Source organism: Nipponia nippon, unplaced genomic scaffold, assembly GCF_047370975.1.
Source record: "Nipponia nippon isolate SJK-2023a ecotype South Korea unplaced genomic scaffold, ASM4737097v1 scaffold_4, whole genome shotgun sequence".
NCBI lineage: Eukaryota > Metazoa > Chordata > Aves > Pelecaniformes > Threskiornithidae > Nipponia > Nipponia nippon.
The window spans coordinates 32427235-32441441 of NW_028262358.1; the positions used below are offsets into that span (position 1 = coordinate 32427235).

General features: G+C 39.5%; 1 long non-coding RNA gene across 3 annotated transcripts in view; it reads right to left on the bottom strand.

Moving 5' to 3' along the window:
• Positions 1-14207, bottom strand: part of LOC148053245 (uncharacterized) — a 67458-nt gene that overhangs the window by 11012 nt on the left and 42239 nt on the right. For 2 of the 3 annotated variants that reach the window (XR_015708407.1, XR_015708408.1), the window contains exons 5-7: positions 14044-14180; positions 10427-10819; positions 8652-8836 (exon numbers count right to left, since the gene is read on the bottom strand). This is a non-coding gene — a long non-coding RNA (uncharacterized LOC148053245). Of the gene's footprint in view, positions 1-3491; positions 3808-8651; positions 8837-10426; positions 10820-14043; positions 14181-14207 lie in introns of those variants that run through there. The other variant, XR_015708409.1, reaches the window with a different exon arrangement.

A 14207-nucleotide genomic window follows, 5' to 3' on the forward strand; every position in this document is an offset into this window, starting at 1 on the left:
CCCACCCTGTCATGTTTCATTACATCAGGTTTTATAATCATCATATATATTTTTCACCCTATTCTTACACAAACTGTTCTCTCTTGCTATTTACATTTTAATACACACTTTAGCTTCTGCAAGTTTCTTTCAACTTTCTATTGCCTGTGTTTATGTAGGACCTCCAAATACTGCTGCTCTGTCACAGAAAATTCAGTGGCACAGGTATGTAACTATAACAACTATGACCCTGTCCCAGAGCTGACACAATACAGAAATCTGACCTTCACTTATGCTGCCACGGAGGGGCTCCCTGATGATGGAGCTTTAGCAGTTCTCAGCACAAGGAACAGCTGAGTTCTTCTATTCCTGTGTGACCCAGAGATCAGCTGTAAAAAATGTGCCATCTGCTGAAAGGTCATGCTCTGATTTAACATCCCTGAGGACTACTTTTTCCATTCAAGCTATGCCCACATCACTAAAGACATCTGTCTCATAGAGCTATCCTGAGCAGCCAGGTGTAGTACTGTAGAGTGGCTCGTATCCAGACTGCACAGCATTGCCAGCTTCTGGAGATACTTAAACTTATTTTTATCACCTACTATGAGCCCCATATATTCATGGATCCTCTGTAGGCACCATTGGGATAATTACTATTTGCATGTGTGATATATCAATCCAAAGTGCCTGAAACATCATGGCACACCAAATGTGGTTTTTCATACCATGATGTCAAGCATGTGTGACATGGGGCATGGCATAAGTGGGAGCACAGGAAATGGCAGGTACAAGGCCTTCTGAGGTAATGCTGAAAGACTGTATGCAGTAGAAAGAGCCAAGTCTAGTGTGGAGGGGTCCAAACTGCTGTCCAGTGTAGGGCCACAAAAATGATTAAGGGACTGGAGCATGTTTCCTATGAGGAGAGGCTGAGACTGCTCAGCCTGGAGAAAAGAAGGCTCATGGGGGGGATCTTATCAATGAATATAAATACCTGAAGGGAGGGTGCAAAGAGGATAGAGCTTCAGTGGTGCCCAGTGAAGACCAGAGGCAATGGGCACAAATTGAAACTCAGGAAGTTCCCTCTGAACATCAGGAAACACAATTCCACTGTGAGGGTGCTCAAGCACTGGCACAAGTCTCCCAGAGAGGTGGTGGAGTCTCCATTCTTGGAAATATTCAAAAGCCACCTGGACATGGTCCTGGGCAACCTGCTCTAGGTGGCCTTGCTTGAGCAGGGGGGTTGGACAAGATGACCTCCAGAGGTCCCTTCCAACCTCAACTACTCTGTGATTCTGTGAAACCTTTACCAGGATTGAATTACCTGAAAAGAATAAAAGTTACCTTTTTATGTTCAAAAGAAATTAGGTTTCTAGACATGTAGTAGAAATAATGATGCTTATTAAAGACAAACCAATTTAAATGTTTTAAAGTACACAACTCAGTGCAGAAGGCTGAAATTTTACTCTAAAATTTGAATGTGACAGAGAATATGTAAGTTAGCAAGTTTTCAGGGGAATCCACAAGTCTGGCCAAAGCTCGTATTTTTCATCTGTGGGCCCAGCATGCCTGGCTAAAATTAGAACTGGTTTTTCTTCACCTCTGAAATAATGACACATATGTCATTAAAGTAAAAATTGAAAGCCTTACCAAAGAAGAGTGATGACTCCACACTTGCAGGCAGCAAAAATTTATTTTAAAATCAAGGCATAAACAACTATCTTGACTTTGGAGGGAAAGATGGAACTCATCAAAACAAAGGTGGTAATCAATTTAGTCTTTTGCAAGGAAATGAAAGAACAGAATGAAGGAAATGCAAATAAAAAGCACAACCACTTAGTACTGATTGTGCTGGTAAGATTTTTCTCTGTGATGCTCCATACCTGTCAGCACCCTCTTTAAGCATAAAATGTAAGAAGAGCAATGTATTTTTTAAATGCTTAAACTACATTTTATTTTATCTTTCTTTGGAGGTGCAAAGTTTGCTGGCAATTACTCTCTGCCCACAGCTTGCAAGATTCATGCCAAAACCCTCCTCCACATGGGGAGGTATTTCAGCTGCTTTTACTGAAATCAGCACATTTCCTTTAAAGCTGCTGTGGCCTTTAATTGAGATATCTCCTTTTTCTATTTTGTTTTTGTTAAGCTGACATGAAGGGCAGAAGTTAGATCACTGTATGAGAAACTTCTTGTTTTTTCCTGAGAAAGTTTTGTAGTCATCACTTCTTCTCAGTACGTGCAGCATTATACATCCATTCATTCATCTATTCATATCATTCTTTTAGCTATCTATCCATCCATCCATACCATACACATCTACTGTCTATGTTCACCCACTTATTCATGTAAAGAGGCATTCATCATAAGAAATCAAAGTGCCTTCTAATGCTAAAAGTTTTTTACAGTATTTCCTCTTTTATATTCACTGCCCCAGAAAGCTGTGAATATTGGGGCAATTTGACTTATATCCATGGGCTAAGGTTTCATGAGCTAAGTAATACAAACCCTATGGATACTGTGCAGTGTGAGAATCAGTTTCAGGCTGATTTCTCCTCTCTGCCTCCCTTGGGCAGCTTCAGTGATGTTAAAAGCTTCCCTAATATTAGTTTTCTAAGTGAGGTGCCACAGGGCTGGTAGAGAGTTGTTGATGGGAAAAAGTATGGAAACTAAGACACAGGACACACAACTAAGCAGTGTACAAATCTCTGCTTAAAGACAGCTAACTAGGATTCAAGGGCAATCACTGTTGCAAAGAAAAGTACTGGTGATGAGCAGCTGGCTAACATCAAGCACAGAAAGGTGGTGGAAAAGAAACCTCTTTTAATGAAGCACTCTTTTAGAGCATGAGGATCACCAAACCAGTATAGAGCTAACAAATCCTGACGAAGGACCTAAAAGGAAAACAGCGCAGCAAGCACTCATAGGTGCAGTATCTAAACCTAAAAGCAGCTAAAATCATGATGCTGCTCCAGAAACACACTTCTGTGCATATAATGAAGAATCATTTCCCTTAAATTGAATCAATCTGTGCTTAGATCAAAACTAAACAATATAATTCCTAGAACTACTCTTTATCAATCTCTGTTGTACTGTCCATTGTCTACCTAGCAGGTTCTCCAGCCCTCCAATATCAATTTCCTTCAACACATTTAAAGAAATTATATACATATATTCATAAAACCCAGTTTTCCGTCAAAGGCATGTGGTGAGAGGAAAGATATTTAATATGCAAAATCAGAAGTGCTATATATTTTCTGCAGAAATGAGATCCAAATTTAAATCTAGCTTTCAGTCAGAAGTCATCCCCATGATACAACACAGTGAACTGTATCACCATAGCTGAATGTCCATACCAGTGGAAAGAACCTGAAATACAGACCTGGATCTGAAATCCAAATCTAGATACAGGCGTGTAGCTTGCATCTCTCTTGTCTTCTTACTGACCAAGAAGCAAGAATAAGTTAACTGATGAGGATAAAAGGATAGACAAGAATTGTGGTCCAACACAGGAATTCTTCTTTCCTCTTTTTGTATCTTCGTCTTTAGTATGTCTATCATTATCTCCTATTGCACTTTTCATAGTAATTTATACCTATTGCTTCTCAGGGGCATCCACCCAGGATTTCCTTCTGAGCTCTCTTTTTTACAACTGATGTCTCTCCCTCGGACCCATACCCTTACAGCGTGGATATTCTTCACATCAGCATGATTGCTGGGGTAATTTCTCCTGATCTCTTCTGAAGTCATTTCCTCTGACTTTGTTGTTCAAGAATGAAGGACCACCAAAATGTTTGGCTAGTTTTTTTGTATTTCTGGAGAAAGCAGGAATGCCTGGGAATGAAGATAATTATGGGAGATTAATTACCCAAGAGGGGAAAATGCATTTGCTGAACAGCGATGTTTACAGTGATATGAATGTGCAAGGGAAGAAATCAACAGTCAGTAAAAGCTGATGCTTGAGCGTGCAATCAAATACAGGGGCAAAGCTGAGATTTTTGTTCAAATGACCTTATCTCTAATTCTCTCTGAATTTATGCTTATCAAAAGGAGGAGCAGTGTGCCATGTTGACATCTACTGAGGCAATCTCAAAATATGTGTGCTGAAGGAATAGTCATACATTCCTCCAAGGAAGGATTTTATTGTAGTGGTTCCAATATTTCTCATTTCTAAGATGGGACAAATTTTTCAATAGCATAGACTCTCTTGGAAGAGTAGGGCCCATTTCCTTCAGTTTATAAATTCGTCATGTGCTCTGTTGACAGAAAGACCACTATGATCATCTAGTTTGAAAACTTTCTCACAGAGGCCATGGTATTTTTTTCCTAGAGACTGGACTAAAGGGTGTCCAAAACTAAAGTTTTGCCTGAAAGACTCTAGGCAATGGCAAATCTATCACCTCCTCCATGGAAATTCTTCCAATGTTTCATTAACCTTAGTGTTCAAAAGTGTGTTTTATTTCAAGCTTGAATTTGTCTGACTGCCAGCAAATTGGATTTCATTATGTCTCTGTCTGCAAGACTGCAAACCTTCTCATTATGATAGCTTTCCATGTCTAAGGACCTCTACAAAATAATCAGGTAATCCTTCAATCTTCTCTTTGATAAACTGAATAGATTAAACTCCTTGAAGTTCCATGGGAAGACTTTTTTCCAGTCCTATTTTTTTGGGCTCTTCTTTAAATGTAGAGGTTGCGTAGCTAAAAGTGATTTCAAAGGGTCTGGCAAACACTGGGTATCCTCTTCCTAGCAAGCAGTAAACTTAACCCAGGGTGCACTAAAAATTTCAAGAGTTCAGCTCAGGCATCCCTAGGTGCTAGTGACCTCCTCCTCTTAGATTGCAAGTGCTATATCAAGCTGTAAGTAGGAGCTGTGGTTGGGGAGAGAAACCTCCAGCTGACAGACATTAGTTGTGGTAGGATTTGCTTGCCTAAACATGGGTATGTAGTCCTATTCAGATTGCTAGGAGACATCCCACATGGCCCCAGCTGCTCTTCTGGAAAGGCTAGAGTTTCTTGTGCACCCTCTGTCATGTCTACCAGTCCCAGGGAGCTAAATCCTGTTCCTTAGGACGCTTAAAATGGCACCTGAGTTTTAAATTTTTTTTTAATGCATTGAATCTCATCTTTTGTGTCATGTCAGAGTAATTCAGAGAAGTTATGAAATTTAAGAGTATTCTCAGAATTTTGTCACTCTGCAGGCTCTATACTGCTGGTGAATTTTACCGGGAAGATATAACAAAACAACCAACCAAAAGGAGTAGAGTTGCACCTATAAATTATCTTACTAGTAAAGATTTTGCTTTCTGATAATCTCTATTAACTATTGCATTTTCAGCTCTGCTAATGAGAGAGTTTTAATCCACTTAAAGTGTGCTCTGTTCATTCCATATATATTTTTTTTCCCCTCAAGATGCCTTGTTGTACTAAATCAAATTCCTTGGAGAAATCCAACAAATCCACTGTATCAACCAAGTTGTTTTCATTAACCTGGCTTGTAATATTGCCAAAAAAGATTAAAGGTTTGTTTGACAAGGCCTACGTTCCACAAAACTAAGTTGTCTGATATTATTTATATTTTTACATTTTAATACCTCAATAGTAAAGTCCTAAATTAATTTTTTCTGTTAACTTATCCATCACTGAATCAGCCTAAGTGGTCTACTGTTCACTAGCACATCACCTTTTCCTCTTTTAACATATATAAAGTACATCAATAGCAGCCCTCCAGCTATTTAGAATTTTTTTCTTTTTCAAGAGATATTAGATATTAACATAAGCTGTTTACAAAACTCCATAGCTTATTTACTACTCTTGCAAAAATTATCTTAAGCTGTTGATTTTAAAATGTTTATTTTCAACATATGCTGTTTAAAACTGGCCTTTTTTTGTGGAGGGTGAGCCTTATTGTCTATTCCAATTATTGCACAAGCCAGGTAAATCTCCCTGCATCAATCTAGACCTTCCCAGGCAAGAACAAAAATCAGCACTGAGAAAAAAAGTTTATGCATGTGCACAATGGATATAATTCTGAAGCTTCTCAGGAGCAGCCAGGGAGCATTCTTGGGGTTTTCTCCGTTGTCTTTCAAGTCATCACTGCTTCTGAAAACACTTTCACAAGAGTAACAGTATCATGGGCAAGCACTGTGCACCAATATGTGTTGTGCTGTCTTATACCTAAGGCATAGGACTATGAATTTAAAATTCTGGATTCCATTCATATCTTTCTGACTAGCAAGGAAAATATCATTGCCTCAGCTCATTTTAACTCCTTGTGCTCATTTCCTCTCTCATCTTTTTTCTGTCTGTGCATTCAAATTGTAAACTCTATGGGACAAGTGTTGTCTCTTGTAATCAGTACTACCTACTGAGCTCCTATTAAAATTAGGGCCTTAATGTGGTACCCACACACAAATAATTGATAAAACCAATGACTGACTGATAGGACAGGCTGGTGGTGGTATAACTCAGATGAACTCCCTTAGATCCTGACATCTTTCAGCTCATCAGAGAGCTCTCAAAACACCACAGCCAGTTGGTTACAGAGAGCATGCATCTCAGCTGCTTGTTTGGAATTTTAATTAGAATGTAAAGCAGATGTGATCCTTGCTACCTGCTATTTATTGGTTCTGGGCAATGATTTCTGTCTTCCAACAGCAACCTAAATACAAAGTGTTTTACAAAGCCCAACCACATCTGTAATTTATTATTTTGATTTTTGTTTTCTTCCCCTCTTTCTTGTGCCATCTCATTTATAGATTTTTTCCTTTCCTTTTTTCCTGTGTAAGTGGAAAACTGAATATATTGCTTCTTGTATAAATTATATATATAAGAAATAAAAATGGTGTATACAAATTTATAGTTAACAACTCAAGCTACCACAAATCTTTCTTCCCCTACATCCTAGCTGCACTTTTCCCTTTTCCCTATGCTGCCCCTAAGTGCTGAAACATGCACTTTGCCCAGGATATTTTTAAGGAGCCTCTGCCCCCAAACACATGACTCAGCAACAAGCCTTTATAAATAAAGGACTGTGCAGGCAGCAAAACTGTTGTGCACATGTGAAAATCAAAGACAGGAGCTATGAATATGCACATGAGTGTGGAGGCCCAATCTGGAGATGACGGGAGAGGCACTATACAACCACAGACTGATTTCTCAGAACATGCACAACATGCTAGTTAGTGTGCAGCAAAGGAGACTCTAGACCTTGAACTCTTTTAAAGCGGGACGCATAAAGTTAGCATGAAAGCTTCAGGAGGTAGAGCTAACTTCCTCCCATGTCTTCAAATGCTTTTATTCTCAGTATTCTCTCTTCTAGGCCTTTGGCTTCTGCTGTATTTGCTTCAACTCACTACTTTGATGGACCCAGCAGGCCACATGCAAAGGTGATGTTTTAAGTACAGAGGATGCGAGTGGCACACTGGGAGGCTGTTATGGGTCTAAGAACTGATCTGTACAACCTTACTCATTTTGAAGAGCTACTGACATCAATGTGATTACTTGCATGGTCCAAATATTCACCAAAGTTATGGCTGCACTTTGCAGGCCAGGACAGAGATATTCTGCCCTCTTACCCATGCTGAGAATTGCTTTGATATAAAGTAGTCATATTCAGTAAAAATGTTTCTCCTGATAAATAAAACTGTCAGACTCTATATCCCTATAGCATCAAGCAAGCCCAGTCACTTCTGTAGGTTGACCTTGTACCTGATTCTTAAGACCATTGATTGTACCAACCTTAAGCTTCTTGTAACTTGCTGGTGTGCCTCAATCTTAACATGTAACATATATAATCCTACACTCTTGTACAAAGTCTGTCTAGAGTATTAATTTCTAGCCACTGCAGTTCTAGCAGTGTGTTTGCAATGTGAATGAAGATCAGTGATTTACAAGTACCAAAACTGATCAAATGTATTTTGATGACAGAATAATTTAGTATACTTTTTTTTCTCAAAAGCATTTAAAAACTATATGCGTTATCAACAGATTCAAGACAAAATTCAGAAGTCATAGCTATGGGGAAAATAATGGTGTTTGGTGTTCAATTTGTGAAGTAGCAACAGCAAGTTGAGAATTCCCAAAACAAAGGGCAAAAAAATGACTGAAAGCAAGACACTACATTGATGGATAAAACCCAAAACAATGGCATGTTGATAAAAATGGTTGAAACAAGAGCAGAAAGGAAAAGAAAGTTCCCTCTGCTAAATAAAGTGTTATAAAATATTGATATGGAGTGTCCTGATGGACATTCAAGGCTCTCCTTGTATGGTGCTTGGAACAGCTGGAATTAAACATTACACATTACCAGAAAAGCCAAATACAGTAGCTGGCTTAGGAAATTCCTATGCTGGAAAAGTTGCAGAACCCGAAAACATAGACTGGGTGGGGCAAGATTGGGGTATTGAGCAGTACAGGGCATAGTAGAAGCTAGAAGGAACATAAGACTACATCCTGGCTTCAGAGCACGTTTAGCCCAGTCTTCTATCTTCGACAGGGGTCGCTAGTGGAAACCTAGGAAAAGTGAGACCAGGACAAGCAAGTATGATACTTTCTACTCTAATACTTGTCCATGGATTTCTTGTGCATTTTGTGGTTTGTTTATTTAGCAACCACCAACGGATATTTCCACTAAGTGCCACTCCCATATTCCATTGAGCCCATGTGAATTTCTTGTACCTGCAACATCCTTTGGCAAGGAGTCCCACAGGACTGTTGCATGGAGAATCTCTGATCATGTCGAAGCACTTACTCTTGGCATTGCACCAGCAATATCCCCTGGCACACATCTTCAGAGCACCTTTTATCAAGGAAGAGGTGGTTTAATGTTCCACAGCCATGCAGAAATTCCTAAGAGTGGAATGCTGTAAGAGATGCAGATTGATTGTGATGAGAGTACATGGCATAAGTCACAAATGTGCATCTGTATCTACCTCACTAACAGCACACAGCAGTAGCAATGCTAACAATCCCATGCTTTTGGAGATTAACACAGTTTTATTCTTCACTTTGACATTTGAAAAACTCAGCAAGCTATAAGCCCTGAAGCAAATTACCTTGCAATTAGATGGGGGCATCTCCATCTGATCTGTGGTTATCACAACCAAAAATGTCTGTCAGCAAACTCATTTTACCCCTGCTCAGTGAATTGCACTGCTCCATTTCTAAGGTCAGTGATCTTAGCCAGGGGAAGGTTAATTGCTACTAGCTACCACCAGAGACAAGACACATACGCCAACAAGTAACCCAGTATGTATCAAATGGGCAAAGAAAGAGAGATAACCCAGTTAACATCAAATCATCAAATCCTATGAATCTTCTATATCTACAAAATATTCAGTTGATTCACTTTCAGTGCCCTGCCTTAGACAGCAGAGTCTTAGACAAGTCAAATATTGTGCAGCCATAACACAGCAAAAATGACTGCATGACTTTTTACCCAAACTTGATAAATTCAGTTAGATGGCAGGTGAATGCAAACAGTTCTGGCAATACCAGCACAGTCTGAAGGCAGAATAAGAAATTTTCAGTTAGCTCCTTGTAGATGGTCTCAGACTTAGTGGGCATCACGACAATATGAAGATGCCAATTTATTCCAGCTATAACAATACTGCCCTAAAGCAATGTTGTTCTGCAGCAGTTAGACTTCCACTTAACCTCTTCCTAATACCAGTGGTTTGGCACCATTTGGTGAAAACAAAATCACATGTAGCAATTGTATTTCTCTCATCAAGAAATTCAAATGTGTTTTGACATTTGATATTAACCAATAATAACAGATGATGATGACCATTTATGGATGAAGCAAAAGAGTAAATAAATAAATAAATAAATGGGGGGGGTGGGGGTGGAGAAAGAAACCCCAGCCAAACCAAGTCCATGAAACCTCATCTGTACAGTGACTCAAACACACATACTCAGACTCTACAACTTAGCAGGATCCTTGGCTCCTTAAACAAAGTGTAATTCTTAGTTTGTTCAAATTAGTCCTGCATTGAGAACATGTCCTTGAATAAAACAGACCAAGAACTATATCAGGGATTTTTTTTTTTTTTTTTTTTTTAAACCAGGTATAGTGACCAGCACTGTAAAATGATGATTACAGTGCCCAAAGATGGTCCGTCAACAAGAACTACCAGAATATTATGATATTCTAGTATATGGAGGGTAGAGGATAATGATAATTACCTATAAAACAGATTCAAAACTCAGTCATGTGGGTATGAAAATGAAATGACATTACAAAAATAAATTGGTGTTCACAAGAGTAGCTGGCCAATAAATAACTTTTCAGGCCGGGCTAGGAACGGGAAGCCAGGCAGAAACCAAGTAGACTGGAGGAATTAATAGCTCTGCTGAAACAAGCACAGATGTTACAGCAGCCCTGGAAACATATTCCATTTAACAGGACATTGTAGTGACCCACACCAAACCACCCCCAGCAGACCCCGTACCTTGGGTTTGAGATCAGCTTCTGTCTCATTGTCGGTTTTCCAGCAGTTCAATTAGAACAAAACTTGCAGGGATCTGTATTACTTCGTGTGTTACCAGTACTCAGGTTAAACCTACGTGTTTCCACCTTGTTCTGTTGACTCAATCAGGTCTCAACCTTTCCCTTCAAGAAATCTCAACCACAAAAGCAAGAGCAAGGAACTCTGGGGTACCATCTTGAAGTGGCTACAAACAACTTGTTCATCTGTTTGTGTAGCAGCCTGAGCACTCTTGAATCCCATTGAGGTGATTAAGGACTCAGTACCTCAGAACAACCAGCTTGTGTGTATCACAGGTTGGGCACACAAAGACCACAGAATGCAGAATGGGGCATGTGCTGAGGTGTCCTGGTGATCCTGCAGCAGGGAAGAGTAACCAAGCCTTAGCTCTGTCTATTCAGTATACAAAAAAAAAAAAAAAAAAAAAAGCCACCAAAACAAAATATAATCAAAATAGTAGATACCTCTGAGTATGTTAGCTTACATTTTTTTCCTCCCAGCTTTCTCAGGCATTAAGAAGGGTAATACTTAAAGTTGTGAAACTTTCTAAGCTTTGCAGAGCTCTTTGAGAACCTCAAACAAAAAGTACTACACTAGCAAAGAGAACAATTTATGCTTGCTGCCTGTACTGCTGGAGCAAGCTTGAATAAGGCTGCTCACAAGCACGAGGCTGTTCAGAGGTTAATACAGGAGGAATATGCAAAAAATATCACTCATAGACTCTGAGTCCTGTCCTCCTATCACTTGTATCCCTGCCAGTGCAGAATAACTCGGACGACCTGACAAGAATGGAGTTGTAAGTCAAGGATAATTTTCTCTCTGAACAAGTCAAAATATCATCTCTGTCTTCAAACATCCATAGCTCCAATAATTTTACTGACTATAACTGGATTAAAAGAGAGCAATATTGTCATGTGAAGCCTGACTTCATGCTCACTAATAGAATCCTCTTCCCAGGGTGCCCTGCTGCTCCCGGCAGGCTGCGGCTCTGCCAGGAGCTGTGCAGGAAACAACCCCTGCAGCAGCGTGGGGTTTGGTGGCTTGCTTTTCTTGTCTTTATTAACACAGTGCCACACATTAAGCCTCTCTAAGATGCAAACAAATAGATTATTCTTATTACATCAATTATACGCTCCCTAATGAAGCCAGAGAGAGCGCAGCTGCCAGAAAACCCTTTCTTTGCAAAGACCATGCAGCAGCTTTATTTTGGAGTTTCTTTCTCTCTTAGACATTATTTCTTTATGAGAGTTCTGTATTCTGTGTTAGTAGTGACACCTGGCTAGATGATTGCTAGGGTAGAAGTTATTTTAATTCATATTACTCCAGAGTTTCTGGTCCCTTCCAGTTAAGAATACCCATGCCTATCCATATTTTTGCTTTCTAGAGCTAGTCTTGCAAAACTGATGCACCTCAATAAACCTGCTTTCTGTGAGAGCCTCACTGACTTCAGTATTATTTACGTGAGGAATGTAATTTTATTCATGTGCTCGAGTCTTATAAAAAGAATTACCTGAGTCACTGGTGTTACAGTGTACTTTACTCTTACATTGTTACTCAGGCAATAAGAAGGGATGAGGAGGGCATTCAGACATCATATTGTACGCTTTCCCACTTTCCTTGCCTTTAGCACGCTGTGGCTGCATGAAGGCGATCTGAATTGCTGCCTGGTATTTGGGAAAGCTGTGGGATGGTGTGGCAAACACCATCTCGGGAGCCAGGTAGGTGGTAGTGGTATGATAAGCAGATAGAAGAAGGGTTTCATTTACTCCCCACATAAGGCACCTGCCTATATGGAGGGAGAGAAGAAAATATTCTGCATCCAAATGATGCTAAACATTGCCTGTTTCACCCCCAGTGCAACCAGGAACCCCAAAAAGAATAATTTGCTGTACAAGACATAATCACATCTCCAAGCCACGATGACTCCCAGCATCCCTATGGGAAGTGCTTCTGTGGACAGCCCCTTACCATGGAGGACAGACCACACACAAAGAGCATCTCATAGCCTGTAGCTACTAAAGACACCTGATTTGTGCCTCCGTCAAAATGCCATTCTCCTATCAAAAGCAGTGTGAACTAAAGGCTTAGTTAAGCTTGAGGTCCTTTGAAAATCTAATTCTAAACTACAGACATTTCAAATCATTCAGTTTTCACAGCTCCAGCTGACTTTTCATAATACAGCTATGTTGGCCTCTAAATTAGTTAGAGGAGTGTTTGGCTCTCTCAGCATTTGGAACCCAATTTCTCTTTTTCAGAAAAGTGAAGGTGTTTTAATTTAGTAAGAGATGTTTTGTAATTTTTCATTGTCTAACTATTAGACAGTGACTCTGATTTTCTCCATATTTTCTGTCTTCTTTTGATTGCTCCTGACATCTCCATTAAATTTTATGAAATCATTCACTTAATGACATATTGCTTCCATTTTGTCTTTCCTCTTTCTACATCTGCCTCTCACTCTAGGACAAACTATTCTGTCACAGCGGGATCAAAAGACCTGCAGCTAACAATAACAAAAAAACCCAACCAAACAAACAAAAAAACTAGTTTGAATCTCAGTGACTCAATAAGCTTTGCAAGGCTCGAGACAAAGGACATATGAATTTAAATCTCTCTTTGCAAGCAAAACATTCAATCACTTTGTTCCCTTGCTTTGCTACTGATCCTGAATAACACTAAATCCTCCCGGTTACAATTTTCCAAGAAACAAAGTGGGGCTGGCTATTTTTTCCTCCAGTACCAATGTGACTTTGCAAGATTGTGAAAAGGCTGCTGGTCTGCCCTGAGGAGAGCATAACTTAGGCAAAAAGAACTCAGATGATTACTCAGGATCCTTACTCAAGACCATAGACTTTGGCAATTGAGCTGGAAGGACTGACAGGGCACTGCTTATTTCCAAAATGTTTCATTTTGGTTTAAATCTGAAGCACCACACTCAGCTAAAATGTGCCATTTTTGTATTCTGCAAGCCACTTGAAAGTCCATTTATTTATTTGTTTTTAAAAGAAAATTAACTGTTGAAATGCATAATGTTATAGAGCTACTATATACAAGTGTATTATTACAAAAATGTATTAATCAATAATACTTTAATGATTCTATTTTTAATATAGGTGTTATACATTTGTTGGAGATCCTCAGCATTCATGTACTTTTTACACCTTTATGTTATATGCCACCAGGACCTGTGGTCAATGCTAAGCGTTAGGGAAGAGTCTCCTCTGTGCAGAAACCCTGTCTTTCCAGACCCTGTGTTGTCTTGCAGAGCTTGTAGGGGGATAGCATGTTATTTATGAATCACCATAACCAGACGGGAAGACATCTTGTTCTTCGTAAGTCACCTTGAAGATACCCATAATATAAGTTACATGTTCGGAGAAAAAAAGAAAAAAAACAAAACAAAACAAAAAAAACCACCAACCAACCAACCAACCAACCAACAGATGAAGTTTAGAGACATGTGCTTCATTTTATATCCCAAACCCCCTGTGGTCTTCCACTCATATTAGATTCCCTCCTTTGTCCCTGAATGTCCTTGATGTGAAACTTAATCAGAAAATATTTTATACTATGGGTATACTGACCCTTTAGACCACCACTGGTTTAGACTTTTGCTGAAAAGGAGGACGTGACTGCTGCCCACATGATCCCACCTCCTCCCTTCCTTCATCCAGGCAGATGGAAAACCACACTGAATAATAGATTCAGATGAAAGCCAAACCTGTAAATGAAAAACAGAGGTAAGTGG